Source organism: Rhinopithecus bieti, unplaced genomic scaffold, assembly GCF_001698545.2.
Source record: "Rhinopithecus bieti isolate Rb0 unplaced genomic scaffold, ASM169854v2 scaffold_2350, whole genome shotgun sequence".
NCBI classification, from domain to species: Eukaryota; Metazoa; Chordata; class Mammalia; order Primates; family Cercopithecidae; genus Rhinopithecus; species Rhinopithecus bieti.
In genome coordinates this window covers 1,178,562-1,193,040 of record NW_016803902.1, presented here as the reverse complement: position 1 = coordinate 1,193,040, position 14,479 = coordinate 1,178,562, and positions in this window count along the sequence as shown.

Sequence of the window (14,479 nt, the reverse complement as noted above, 5' to 3'; positions counted from 1 at the left end):
CAGTGTCTGTCACAGGATTGACACTGGATTGAAGGCAAATTGTCACAGGATTGAAGGCAAATGGGATTTCTTCCTAAGCCTCAGTTAACAAGAAAAATCCACAAATCCCTCAATCAGCCTAATGTAGAAGTTCAATGCAGATACCCTGGAGTCAGACATCCTGTCTCCAATCCCAGCTCTGGCCTCACAAGCTATATGCCTTTGGAGGTAATAAGAGTAATAGCAGCTAACAGTTATTGAGTGTTATCTATATACAAAGTGTATAGTAAGTGATCAAACACTCAAACTTTGGAGTCAAACTCCCTAGGTTCAAGTTCTGGCTCCGTCATGTATTAGCTATGCAATCTTGGGCAAGCCACTTAATCTCTCTGTACCTCAGCATCCTCATCTATAAAATGGGGTGAATAATGGAAGCTATATGAGGTGGTTATAAGGATAAAATGGGCTCTACCTATAGAATCACTTAGAACAATGTATAACACAGAACAAACCTTATCTAAGTTTCAGCTACTATTGTTGGGATGATGTGCCAGGCATTGCGCTTTTCAGTCATTAGACTTTGGGCCACTGTTTCCTCCTCTGCAAAGTGGGGGAGACAATTACTTCCCACAGAGCTGTTGTTGCCACGAAGCAAAGTCATGTGTGGAAAGCACAGCCTGTAAGTGGGCTGCCGGAGCATCTGGCTGGAGCGAGCTGCTCCATGAACAGCAGACGCTGCTTGACTCCCCGACAAGTTCCAATTCATCAAGGTTTGCCAGTCGGCACAATTGCCTCACCCTGTGTTGCTGTCGAAGGTCACTGGCAACAATTCTGGGCTCTCATTCAGCATGGGCCGAAAGAAAAGGAATTCTATAGCCAAAGCTGTCTCCCACGCTCACCTCCTGTCCCATTGTACACAGGGAACATGGTGTTGCAGCACATTATTCCACTCCCGAGGACACTGTGCCCTTCCCCCTCAGGCGCCATTCGGCTTAGATTAAAAAGGCACTGCTTTTCCCAGCTGCCTTTCTGAAACATTTATCCTGCAGATAGAGATTCCAGCACACAAGGCAGCACCCTGGAAGCCCAGGGGTCTTCTCTTTCCAGCAGCATTCCCACCTGGGGCCCAGGTGGTGATGGCCCCACTGAGCAGCCTGCAGACTAGCTCTGGCCACCACCCAGCAGGTTGGCATAAAGCATACTGCCCAGAGCTGCTTTGATTTTCCCAGGTCCTGTCTGGTGCCTTTACAGCCCCTCTTGCCCTCAGAAACTCAGGAAGCGCCCCTCTAAAAGGAACCTCATTAGTTCTGGGTCCTGGTTGCCTTCCTGTATCTCCCACCTCTCTTTCTCTGGCTCCAGCCTCCATTTGTGAAGGCATCTTAGTTAAGAATATCTCTTTGGCACCAAAAAACCAAATTACCACATTTGTCCTGATGTTGTTTCTATCTGGTCCACTTACACCCAGCGTTGACCTGTTCCTCTCCCCATCCCAGCTCCCAGGACACCAGCTTGCTTCAGAGCCCTAGCCTGCCACCACCTTCATCAAATATCCCCTCCTCACTGTCCACGCCCTCCTCCCTGGGCAGCCTGCTTGGTGGCCCTGAGCTACCACACTTCCTGTCTCATCTCTGGAAAGAGTCAGGGTCTCCCTATGTTTTGTAAACTGCTCCACATGCTTGCAGATAGAACACATGCACCCAGGTTTTGAAAGATCCCCAGCACCTGGACTGTAATTTACCATCTACGACTTCATTCATTCATTCACTTCAATATTTATGTAATCAAATAAATCCTTAAATTAAGTGTTTAAGGAATGTCTATGTCCAGTTACTGTGCTAGGGTCCAGGAAGACCAAGTCTAATAAGTCATAGTCCTGCCTTCACAAAGCTCCAAGTCCAGTGAGTAGAGAGACAAGGAAATTGACAGTGAGGTGTAGAGTGATAACTGTGATAGTAGGGGAGCAGAGGAGAGAAACTCCCCCAACTTGAGGGGGTCAGTGAAGGCTTCCTAGATGAGGTGATGCCTGGCCGAATGTCAAAGGATGAGGAGAATCAGTTAGGCAAAGATAGGGAAGCCAGGGAAGGCTTCTAGGAAGCAGAGAGAGCACAGGTATAGGCAAAGAGGCGAGAAACAGTGGAAACCACTACAACCCATTGAGAACCACTAGTGCTTATTGTTCCGCATGTGGAAAGAGGTGGGGCTGCAGTGAGGTACTTGAGGACCTAGGTAATGGTTATAGGGTGGACAACTCAGCCCAGTTTGCCCAGATTTTCCTGGTTTTAGCACTGAGAGTCCCATGTCCCAGGAAAACCCTAAATCCCAGACAAAGCAGGACAGTTGGCCACTTTACACAAGTGGTTCTTTGTTCTGCTAAAGAACTTGGGCATTTTGCAAAGGTAGCAAGGAGTTAGTGGAAGACCATAGCAGAGAAGCAGCATGATTGGCTTTGTATTTATAATTTATGCAGAAAATCTATTCCACTGATTCTGCCATCCAGACAGAGGGTGTATCTTCCTCCACGTCACACCATGGGATGATTCATAATGCCTCAGAGCACACTGACCTCCAACGCTCTGTCATGAAGGTTCTGCCACTTCTTGTTGGCCTGCTGTCATGGAGAATGTCATGGAAGATCCCTGGAGATGGGAGCTCTTCCCTCCTGCACACCCACGTGCCTCATGGTAACCTACTCAGAAGCACTCCACTTCCTGAGCAGCCCTTTAGATCACAGGACATGGAAATTCCAGAGATAGTTCAAGCATGCCATGATTTTCCCAGACCAGCACAATTTCTAGCTAGTGTCTTTCAGACTTTCAAAACCACAGGAATGAAACATCTAATGCAAGGGAACAGCAGTGGCCTAAGGAAATTCAAGATGGAGAGAATCCCACTGTAACAAGCTTGATGGGTATCAACATCACTGTGTTGTATTCAAATCTCATTAATGCTGAGTAGACTGTTGCCAGAGTAGAGAGAAGATATACACTATTAGTTTTATTTCTTTGCATAAAAAGATTCCACTTACATGGTTAATTGCAAGTAACATGGCAACAATAAGGGGATGAAGAAGATTAGATAAAAGGGATGTGTTGTGCAGGAACCTGGAAGGTAAAAACCATCATGGCCATATTTATCCCTTTTGCAAGTATAGCAAATGATATTAACTATATAACTTTGTTATATATGTCTATAACTATATATACTGAAGCTAACCAAGATGCTAATTAAATCTGTTTTTTGGAATGGTGTTTGGTGATTTGGAAGAGCTTATTAAATTATTGGTGCTGACGGGAGTAGAAATGCTTCCTGGGAAGACACTGTTGGCAGGTGAGCAGAGAGAATCGTGTGGCTGGGTTCTGCCTGCAGACAGCAAAGTGGAAAAAAGGAGAATGCAAGGCAGTCTCAGAGGAATGTCAAGTAAAGCGGCAGTCTGACGTGAAATAGAGAAAGACCTGGGGAAGCCCACGTGAAGCTCTGGTCAGCTCACCAGAGACACAACAGGACCAGGAAGATGCCGGAGGAGGCAAGAGTCAGGGCAGCGGATGTGGCCAAGCCCGGTAGGTGTCAGTAATCTGAGGAGGCTGTCACTTTCTCTCCTCCCATTTCTCTGCCCCTTCCTCCATAGGAGCCACTCAGGTGTCTGCTTCAGAACATAACTAGGAAATGGACAGAAGATGGACATTTTCCAGTGAAGCAAGTATGATGTACAGATGTGAATATCTCCTGAATGTCACTTGAAATTGTCTCTACCTCTGTCATTGCTTCACAGCATCCCTTCTCAACCACCCCCTTGCTTCCAAGTAATAAGCCTTGCTCTTATTCTCTAAATATTAATAGTTCTCTCTCTGACCCCTCTGGCTTTTCCACCTTATTAATTCCCTTAGTGGCCCCACACCCAGTCACCAGGGCCTCAGTGTCCTTGCCCCCTGCCCATGCCCCATCCAGTCTGTCTGACCCTGAGCCACACTGCAAGTTTCCAATCTCCTCACCACCAGCCCTGTGGATCTATGGAGCCAACCTTACTTGCCCACAATAGTCCTCCAGACAGTCCTCCTCCTCCTCCTTCAAGACTCAGCTTTGGCAGCAGCCTTTCCAGGAAACTTCTCTGCCCTGCCCCCTGCACACACTGGGGAAGAGATTCAAGAGAGGTTGAGTAATTTGCCCAAAACCACACAGGGAACGAGGGATGAAGCCAGGGCTTGAACTCAGGTCATGGGCCTCTGCAGACACACTTAATTTCTCCACATGCCCAGCACCGAGCCTGGGGTGGGACAACTGGAAGAAAACAACAAAGCCGCTGCTCTCAGGTTGCTCAGAGTGGGGTGCCAGTGCATGACCTGCCCTGTGGACCTAATGGATCCTCAGAAGCTGCTGCACGCCCTTAGCAGCACTGGCTTGGGTATGCTGATCAGCTATTCTTTCAGAGGAGACAATCAAAGAAGGCGCCCAACCTGCCTCGGCTTGACACCTAGAGCGCTGGCAGACAGGAAGTCAGTTTCACAACAGGGAGCATCTCCTCCGTGAGCGACTCCCTACCCCACCCCCACCCAGCTCTCCATCTGCCATTTCAAAAGCCAATCTGAAGGAGATGCTGTTATCACGACCGGCCCTATAACCATAAATAGTGAGGCACCGCTCTTTATTAAAGGTGTGCACTGATTCCGTGAGTGGCATCTATCAGCGATTCATTGCATGCACCCTGCGCCACCTCCCCACATCTGCCAGGGAGCCGATAAGGTGCCTCTCATCAGGAGGATGCATCATAGGCCACACCGAGCCAGGGGCATGTTGCCAAGGAATAAACTCAGGGGAGGGGGGTAATAAAGAAAACGAAAGCGATACCCCAAGATGGTGAAGACTAGATGTGAAAATGAAGCCGGCACCCCCAAAAGCCCAGTCCTTGTTTTCTGCTTGCCTGAAAGAGTGCATTGCAACTTGGAAGCCAGAAGACAAATGACATGTGCAGGGGGGCCGGGGCTGTGACAGCCGAAGCGGATGGGAGAAATGTGTTTGCGGTACGCATCACTTCACTGCACATGGAGCTTGTCTCATACATGCGCTCTGAGAAGCCCTGCTCCTGTCTCTCCGGAGAGGAGCTGTTTGTTCAGATCCCGGACAGCTCCGCCTTGTCAAATGCCGTCTCCTCTGATCTTCCACCTGCCTCCTCCCAGCCTCGCCTCCTTAATCTTTTCAAAAGGCTGTAACCCAAATGAACCTTTCCACACTTCATATCACTCCCAGAGTCAAGTTGAGCTGTTATACCCCACTCCCATCTCCTTCAGCTTACTCCAACAAAAAGGCCCCTCTGTTTTCCTAAAGGAATGAAATGAAATTGGATTCCTGGGAATTTTCATGGAATGGCAGAACCATTGCCCTGGGAAGCAGGAGACCTGAGTTATCCTCCCCAGTACATATTCTAACCTCCCAGGGCCTTGAGAGTCTTGTCTGTAAAATGGGCATGAACATATTTTGTTCTGAATACCAAAGTCATCTTTTGGAAATCTCCTTCAGCTTGAAGACCTATGATCAAGCCAAGTCCACAATCCCCCCTCATATATTCACATATGTGTCATGCTCAGCACAGTGCTGCATGCTGGGAACATGGAAATAAGCATTGCAATCTCTCCCCCAAGGAGCCCATGGTCAAGTGGAGAGAGAGGCATGCAAATATCCAAACACAGTGAAGGGGATAAACACGCTGTAGCCCTGGGGCTCTGCGGGAGCTGAGAAGGAGCCCTGAATCTGCCTGGGAACAGGAACAGAGCAGGGTAGGAGATAGAGGCTAGCAGATGGACAAGATGGTCAAAGCTTTCCAGGCAGAAGAAAGAGCTAGTGCAGAGGTTATGAGAAGGCATGGCCAGCCCCCATAGCAAGTACTCAGCGTGAAACGACAAGAAGACATAGACAGCATCGACAGCACCCTTCCATGCTCCCTGACAACATTCCTATTTGCCCTATTATTGCTGCTTCCTTGGGGCAATGCAATCCACCCTTTTAACTTTTTAAAGATCTAATCCTTTCATATTGCTGATGAGAAAACAAGGCCTAGAAAAAGGACAGGGATTGCTGGGAGTCAGAACCAGGTCTCCTGATGCTTGTCTGGGGCACTTTCCCCATGTCATGTTTTACAGCCTTCTTTGGGCCACCTTACCACTCAAAGTTCCTTCACTGGGAATGCCTTTCTCTCTTTAGCTAGCTCTGCCCCACTACTTTCTTGACAACTGAGCTCAACTAAGAGTGACATAGAAGTGGCCAATAAGTAGTGCCTAGGAAACTGGTACAACCCAGGGAAATATGTGCCTGTTAAATACCATACACATCGAGACTTTGCTCCAGCACTGCTTCCTCCAGGAAGCCTTCCCTGACTCTGAGCTTCCCCTCCGCCTCAGGCTAAGTGTCCATTCTTTGTTTTTCCAGAGCCCCAATGCTAATGTCTGAGCACTTGTCACAGTTTACTATTATTATCCCTTCACTTGCTGTCTTCCCTACCAAGCTGAGGGTTCTAGCCAGTATCTGGTATATAGTAGATCTTCCATAAACAGTTTTAGATGGATGGATATAGACAGACAGTTGATTGAAGGAATGAACAAGGCTGTTTCTTTGGGAAATAGTGTGTGATTATAGAAAGAACTTGAAACAGAAATAAGAGAACTTGGGTTCAAGTCCAGGCTCCACTGCTCACCAGCAGTATAACAGCAGGTGAGTCCCTTGTCCCCTCTGTGCCCTCACCTCCTCCTCTGCAATAGGGGTTTCTAAGTGTACCTGTCCCAAGGTTGTCATGCGATTTAAATGTGATTATTGTTGTAAAGGTGCTTTGTAAACTCCCAAATATCATGCACCTATCATCTGTATTTACCAATTAGGATGCTTCACCAGCAAGTGTTTTTTGTTTTTGTTTTTTTAAAATCCACTTTAATGTTGCCTTAACAAGATCCAGATTATATAACCAGAAATGCACAACTAAGAAAAAATGTTGAGCAGGAAATAACAACAGAAACTAGAAAACAAGACTTTTAAACACAAGATTTTCTTAACATCATCTCCATAAATTTGCCTTTTCCCTGCGACATATCTGGCTTTTAAGGTCTGGGCTGTTACTTCCCATTGGAAAGATAATTAATGAAGGCCACCTTTAAGAAAAAAGTTCGTGGCTATATTGTGAGCGTTTATTTTAGCAACAGTTTAAACCTGTAGATCTTTAATCCTTTTGCCTAGTCTCTTTCAAAATCCCTTTTCTACCTCTCTACCAAGATATTATAATGACATTTGTGTTTTTAATAAAAAACGAATCTTGTGTGGAAAGGCTAATAAAATGATCATAAGCACCCCCCCACCGCCACCACCAGAAGGTAAAAAATAAAGAGCTGTAGGAATATGCCAAGTGGTAATATCATGGGATTATTTTGCTGAGACCTTCCAGGGGAGTTCAGTGTTTTGTTAGGTAGTATGACGGGACCTGAACACCTGCACAAGTGAAAACAAGAGGGTTTCACGTAATTCTGTAGATAAATTTAGGTCCATCCAAGCCACAGCATCAGCAGTTTAGGCACAGGAACTCTAAACTGTACCCTCGAGCAGCACTGGCTTGATGGATCTCTCTAATATCTAATTTAATAGGAAGGAGAGGCTGGGAGACCAGTAAATTTAGACTGATGTAGAGTAAGAGCTGAGTTTGTGGGGGAGGGGGTAGATATTGAAATTCAAGCACTAGGAAAGAATAGGCCCCCAAAGAATTTTGCTAGAATGGAGGAGAAGGGAGCACCAACACAGTGCCTGCTCTCACTGACTGGTCTCTTGTTCCTTGGCCTGTACCCAGCCATCTTCAGGGATAAATTTAAACACATCTGCTTCTGAGTGTCTGCAGCAGGGAAACAGTGCTTCTGCAGAGGTCTTCCACCATAACCTCATGGAAGAAAGGGTTTTTACCCAGATTTGTGGGACTGTAACTACTCAAAGATAAAGGGATCATGGAAAGAACAATTGGCTGCCACAAACCAAGAAGTTCGACAAATGAGTATTTACTAATTTTAATTAGCCTTGGGCTAGAATTTGGAAGGAACACAGAAGTATAAGATCATTATTGTTCAGAAGGAGCTTCCAATGTGGCTAGAGAGAAGGACATCAGAGTTCATGTCTTGACTGGGAAGCTGGGTGAGCCAAGTGGGAACATCTTGTTGTCAGAGGCAGTATCCAATCAGAAGGGATAGCTACAATCAAAATCAGTTTCTGTGCACCTAAAACACTGAGAATCTGAAAGGGGATGGGGCAAGGCCTTGATAGGGAAAGACAGAGACAGGCTCCAATCCGAAGAGAGGAAAAACCTAGGAGAGGCATTGAGTAATACAACGGGAGTCAAATTGCCAGATGGCCTAAACAGTTGGAGAACAAAGGGGGAGAACATTATATACCCTCAATGTCCACATGCTGATCTCCCCTGAATTCATATTTCCAGTAAAGTCTTCTTAGAATTAAAAGGACAGATGATTTCTTAACACAACAAAAAAGAAGAGTTGATCATGCTCATTAACTCATGTTTGAGTTCTCTTAGTATTTCTTCCTATTGTGCAGATTTTTTAAAGGATATGTAAAATATACTTATGTATAACATAAAGTTTCAAAACAATTACTTTCTGCAAAAGTATGTGAGCAACTGAGGGTGTCTCAACTATGTGTCATATGTGTTGCCAGAGAATGGACCATGGTGCCATGTGACCATCCAGTCAACTCACTGATAGCTCACCCTGCGACCAAGTGCCAGGCGCTATCACAAATCATCCTTCAGTGAGGAAAGTTACATGGGGGAGTCTTTTAATAGCTGATTTAAAAAAAAAAAAAAAAAAAAAACCTTTTCAGAAAATTCTCTTTGGATGTGTCAGGTATTCAGATTCCTAGATAAATTGTCATCTGCTGGGGCTGACAAAGAAGTATGGGTGCCAAGTTCATTTATACGTAATGAATAACAACAAAGCAAGATTATGCGTGAAGTCAGAAAAGCATGTGTTTTGGAGAAAAAGAAAACAAGACTGGTGATATGTGTGGTAAATTATGGTCATGATAACATTATTATAATTGTTATAAAATGCACATACCTGAGTTTTGCTATCTGGACAATTAAGAAAGATTTACTGTTTTTTTAAGTTATTAATTATTATAAAAATAACTCAATGCTTTGTTTTCATACAGGTTACTTTGACTAAATGATTTCCCCCTTTTCTGAGGGGGAAAAAAGCAGGTGATGTGGGGTATGTTACATCTTTCAGCCTCCACTAACTCATTTATAAAATTGGGGAGGTGATACCTACCTGTTATATTTTCTTTCACTCAACATGTAACAAATATTCATTGACCCCAGGCCACATGCAGCCACATTCTAGGTTCAGGGCTATAGCGGCGATCATGAAGATAATGCTTTTGCCTTTGTGAATTTTATGTCTAAGGGGAGAGACAATCAATGAACAGGTATATAATAAGCATGCAATATCATTTTAGGTAAGACAAGCGCTATGACAAAAACAAAACAAAACAGGCAGAGGAAGAGGCTAGAGAGTGGAAGATGGGGTCCTGCAGGACGGACTAGTTTGGATGATGTGATCAGAGGAGGTCTTTCAGGGGAGGTGACCTGAAGGAAGAATGATACAGCCATGAGAATACTGGGGGAACTGTTTTCCAGTCAGAAAGAAAAGCAGGTGCAAAGACCTTGAGGTGGGAATTGTTGGCAGGTTCAAGGAGCAGCAAGAAGGTCACTGTGGCCAAAGGGAGAGTGCAAGAGAAGAGAGTGGAGAGGCAGGTGGAGGCCAGACCTTGGAGTGCCTCTCAGACTTCCAGGTGGGGGACATGAGTCTGGAGCACAGGTGCATAGTTGGATCTGGAGTCATAAATTGGAGAGTTAGCCTAGAGATGGAAGGTAAGGCCAAAAGCTTAAATAAGATCACCTACAAAATCCCAGAGAACAGAAGAAAGGACTAAGTTCTGAGCCCCAGGGCACTTGACATTCAGAGAAGGAGCCAGGAGAGGAGACCTCATTAACCTGGGAGAAAAAGAAAGAGTGTGAACTTCGCATGGAAAGATGATCTGTTTCTGTGGGAATGGTATGGGATGGTGCCTGTGAAAGTGTCCAACAACAAGTCGACTCCCAAAAATGTTAGTTGCCCCTCATAGGTTTCAAAGAGAATAAAGTTCTGCAGGATTTAAAAATGAGAAATCAGTGAAGACTGGAGAAAGAAACAATATTCTCCCATCTGGATAAAAAGAAGTACAATAATACTGGTTAAGGTTAAAATGAATTTTTCCTAGAAACTCCAACAGCCCAAGCGGCCAAATGCTGTGAAATAATTAGAGCGTAGTGTTGATGGGGCCAGGAGGTCCTGAAACCTGGTTTCCGTAGCTGTTTCTCAGCTTCACTTATTACTAATATCTCTCAGGCCTGCTCTCTCCACAGTCACATAGAAGTAAGGTAGGATTTTGGAGCAGGGGTCAGCCTTTCTGTTTGGGGCCAATGTTTTCTATGTGCTATCCTTCAAGCACAAAGGGATGGGGACTTAGTGTTAGAGACCCCACTGCTCCCCTCTGCAAGCACCCCCAGACATTTGGAGGGAGGACTGCCAGCCCAGCTCTGTTGTTCCTCTGCGCCAGTTAGAAAAGCGGCCTTACTGACAGCTATTTAATACCCAGGCCAAGCTCCATCTGAAGAAAATACAAGCCCAGCTGTCATCTAATTCGCAACAAATGCAGATCCTCCGGTGCTGAGCCCAGTGGATGGGGCAGCAGAGAAAGCTCCCAGGTTTCAAAGGATAAAGGGACCTGATTGAAGGCGTCAGAAGAATCTCTATTCAGCACTTTCCAGCTAGGGAATCAAGTGCACATTCACTGTCTCACAAGATGCTGTAGTGTAAAAGGATGATACCCCTCTTCTACAAGTGAGGAAACTGAGGCATTCAGCGGGGGAAGTGACTTGCTCCCAAGAGAAACATGATGGCTTTAGTATCAAAGCTAGAATTATATCCAGGTTTTCCAATTCCTTACCAACAGGGTTAGTATGAGGATTAAATGTGATACAGAAAAATAGGCCAGGTGTGGTGGCTCATGCCTGTAATCCCAACACTTCGGGAGGCCGAGGCGGGTGGATCACCTGAGATCCGGGGTTCCAGACCAGCCTGGCCAACATGGTAAAACCCCGTCTCTACTAAAAAATACAAAAATTAGCCAGACGTGGTGGTGGGCACCTGTAATTCCAGCTACTCAGGAGGCTAAGGCAAGAGAATCACTTGAAACCAGGAGGTGGAGGTTGCAGTAAGCCGAGATTGCACCACTGCACTCTAGCTCCAGCCTGAGCAACAGAGTGAGACTCTGTCTCAAAAAACAAACAAACAAACAAACAAACAAACAAACAAACAAACAAAAAAACCCTGATACAGAAAAAGGTAGGCACAGTTGATTCCAAGATGCTGGCCTGGCAGAGCAGAATTAGGGAAGACAAATTTTGGAGTTGGATGGCTTCCTCTTGAATCCCGACTTAATAACTATAAAATATGGCATAAGTTATTCTTAAGCTCCCTAGCCATCAGTTACTTCACCTAGTACTACCTACATTCTTCTAGAATTGTGGTAACAAACAAGTGAATGAAAAGCACACAGCACAATCCCTGGTGAGCACTCGGTAAGTACTAAATAAACGTTAACTACTTTCAGTCACCATAACAATATTTTCCACTATTTTCTCGGGCAAGTTGCTTCCCTTTTTGGGGTTAGAGTTAACCTGTAAAATGAGGGAGGGTTAAACTAGAATCAGATGGGAACAGGAAGAACATGGTGATTCAGAATGCAGACTCTGGCCTCCTACGGTAAGGATTTGAGTGCTGGCTCCTCCATACTTATTCTCTCCAAATGGTATTGCCCCATGGAAAAACTCAAGATAATAAACAGTATCTACCTTCCAGAATTTTCCTGAGGATTAAATGAAATATTGCATGTAAAATTCTTAACATGGGGTCTGGCACAGAGTAAATTCTCAATAAAGCTTGGTTATTTTGACTGTTTCACTTTTCCGCAATCCTTTTCCAGCAACAGCAATGATTACAGAGGCTAAGTTGCTGTGTGACATTAAGTCTCTTGCCATCTGAGACCCTAGCTTCTCTGGCTAAAAAATGGGAATTGGACTAGAAGGTCTTAAAAGAACCTCCAACTCTGACATTCTACATATGAGGCTACAGGCAGCTCAGGAGCAAACGATCAAGAAAACGTCCTCTTCCCATGAAGCCATGGAATCTTCCCAAAATTCAGAATTGGAGAGCCCAGCTGGCTGCTGTTACACAAGGTTGGAAGCCATATCTCCTGGTGCATGTCCTCTTAACATTAGCTGTCAACAAAGCTGGCCTTCAAAGCAACTGCAAATGATGTATCTGTGCATGGTGGGGAGCCTGCAAGCACAGCACAGGCGCCATGTTATCCTCTGATCGTTACACAGTCCAGGCTGACCAGTCCTTCTCTGATTGAGCACATTCCTAGGCCATTTTAGGACATGAAGTATCAGAGGAAAGGGATGACTATTCTCCTTGCTTCCTCCTTTCCTAAATAAACATTCCATTCCATGTTGTAATTGTTCTCCACATGGTCTAAAATATTTAGCAGAAACATCTGAGGAGTGGACAACCATGTGCCAAAAACTGTGAGGCCTTTGATGCTCAGAGTCTTCCATATCAGATGACACACTCTCACCTGCACAATAGCTGGACCTAGGTAATTAGAACCAGTCTCTGCTGCGGAATTTGAGAAAAACTTGCTGAGCAAATAGTACAATGCAGCTTCCTCTCTTTCCCCATCTCCCAAGACCGGCTCAATGTAAAGGCTTGCCCAACAAGAAAGACTTAACCATTTCCTCATTAACCATTCTTTCACTCATTCAGGCCAAATTGGTATTTGATGCAACAGGGAAATGTGTTGAGTACATTATTAATTGAGCTTAGCAAAGGAAAGGTCGCAGGGGTGACTGGCACAATTACAGGATGTGGGCAACAGGCCAATGAAAGAGCGTGTCAGGGAGAAGGGGAAATCGATGGCTATGAAATTATGGAGGTTATGAATAGTTGGAGGCAACTGAAAGGCTGATATTCCCTCCAAACCAAACACATGCAAGGTTTCTGTATTCAACCATCTTCAACTCTTTATTATTAAGAGGAAAACTTCTTAGCTCCAAGGCAGCTAGTACAGAGAAGTGAACCCAGAAGCCTGTACCAGCTCTTAGAGCCACTTGATTCAAAAGACTTGATTGGAAATGTATCAGACTGGTTAAAGCCCCAGCAAGAAAAGAGATGTCAAGGTGCCTACCAAAGGAAACTAGACTTGTTATCTTTCGATTTCCTGATGCACCAGCTCAATATTCGCAACAACCTCAGGAGGACATGGGTTTCCAAGAGGCTTTTTCAGATAGAGTGTGCTGGGGTAAGGAAATGGCCCCCAAACTGCCTTAACTGAGCATTGATTCTGTAGAATCAATGTGCATTTAATTCTACAATAAAATGTTAGTGAACCATCTAGAAGATTCCCTAGGGCACCTAGCTCAAAGAAAATCTCTAAGGAAGTCACAAAAGTTTGCAAAGGATATTGCACTAGAAATGAACCACACAGCATTAAAACCCTCAGTCTCCATGAACAGGCTTGGTTAAAGATTTCTTTTTAAAAAGAAATCACACTAAGTGATAACTATGGAGAGAACTATCTATCTTGTTTATCAAACACAGAGTAGACCAGGCAGAAATGAAGTTGTGGTCATTTTATAAAGACCACATTTTATAAAGATTAATAATCTAAAAATGTGGTCATTTTTAGATTATCAACCTGAATCATCAATAAAAGCTTTCATTAAGTTGCACCCTAGGAATTGATTTGCAATGGGTTGTTCCAATGTGGTATGCAAAGTTGCTGTAGAAAATTAGTCATCCTAGACTCCCTAAAGAATATAGACATGACATCCGGGCATCTGTTAAGTTTGCTCAAAAACATATGCGAGCCTCTTTTTAAAGAACCATAATTACATCCTGCTGAAACCTCCAAGGACCCTGCTAACTGCCTTTGTATTACAACATCCATTTCCCACTTAGGAAGCTCGGCTCTGCTATTTAGATGTGCGTTACAATCTGCTTGCTTCTCCAGCACACTTTCTCAGCTAGAGCCTGCAAATAGTCAAGTAATTCCATGCTCAAAGAAGACCAAACTTGAAGAAAGAAAGAGTTATGGTGTGTGTCTGTATACTTTGTTAAAATAAACTAGGAATTTGGAGCTAAAAGGGACTTGAACGTTAATCTGAGCCATCTCTCATTTTCAGATGGCACCACTGACGACCTGAGAGGGAGGTAGCTTGTCCAAAGTTGCACAGCTAAAATCTGAAAAAAATATATGGTATCATGATTAAAAGCTTACTTAGGCTTTGGAGTCAGACAACAAATACATGCTCTATCACTTATTTGCTGTGTGACTTTGACTTTTTTTTTTTTTTTTTTTTTTT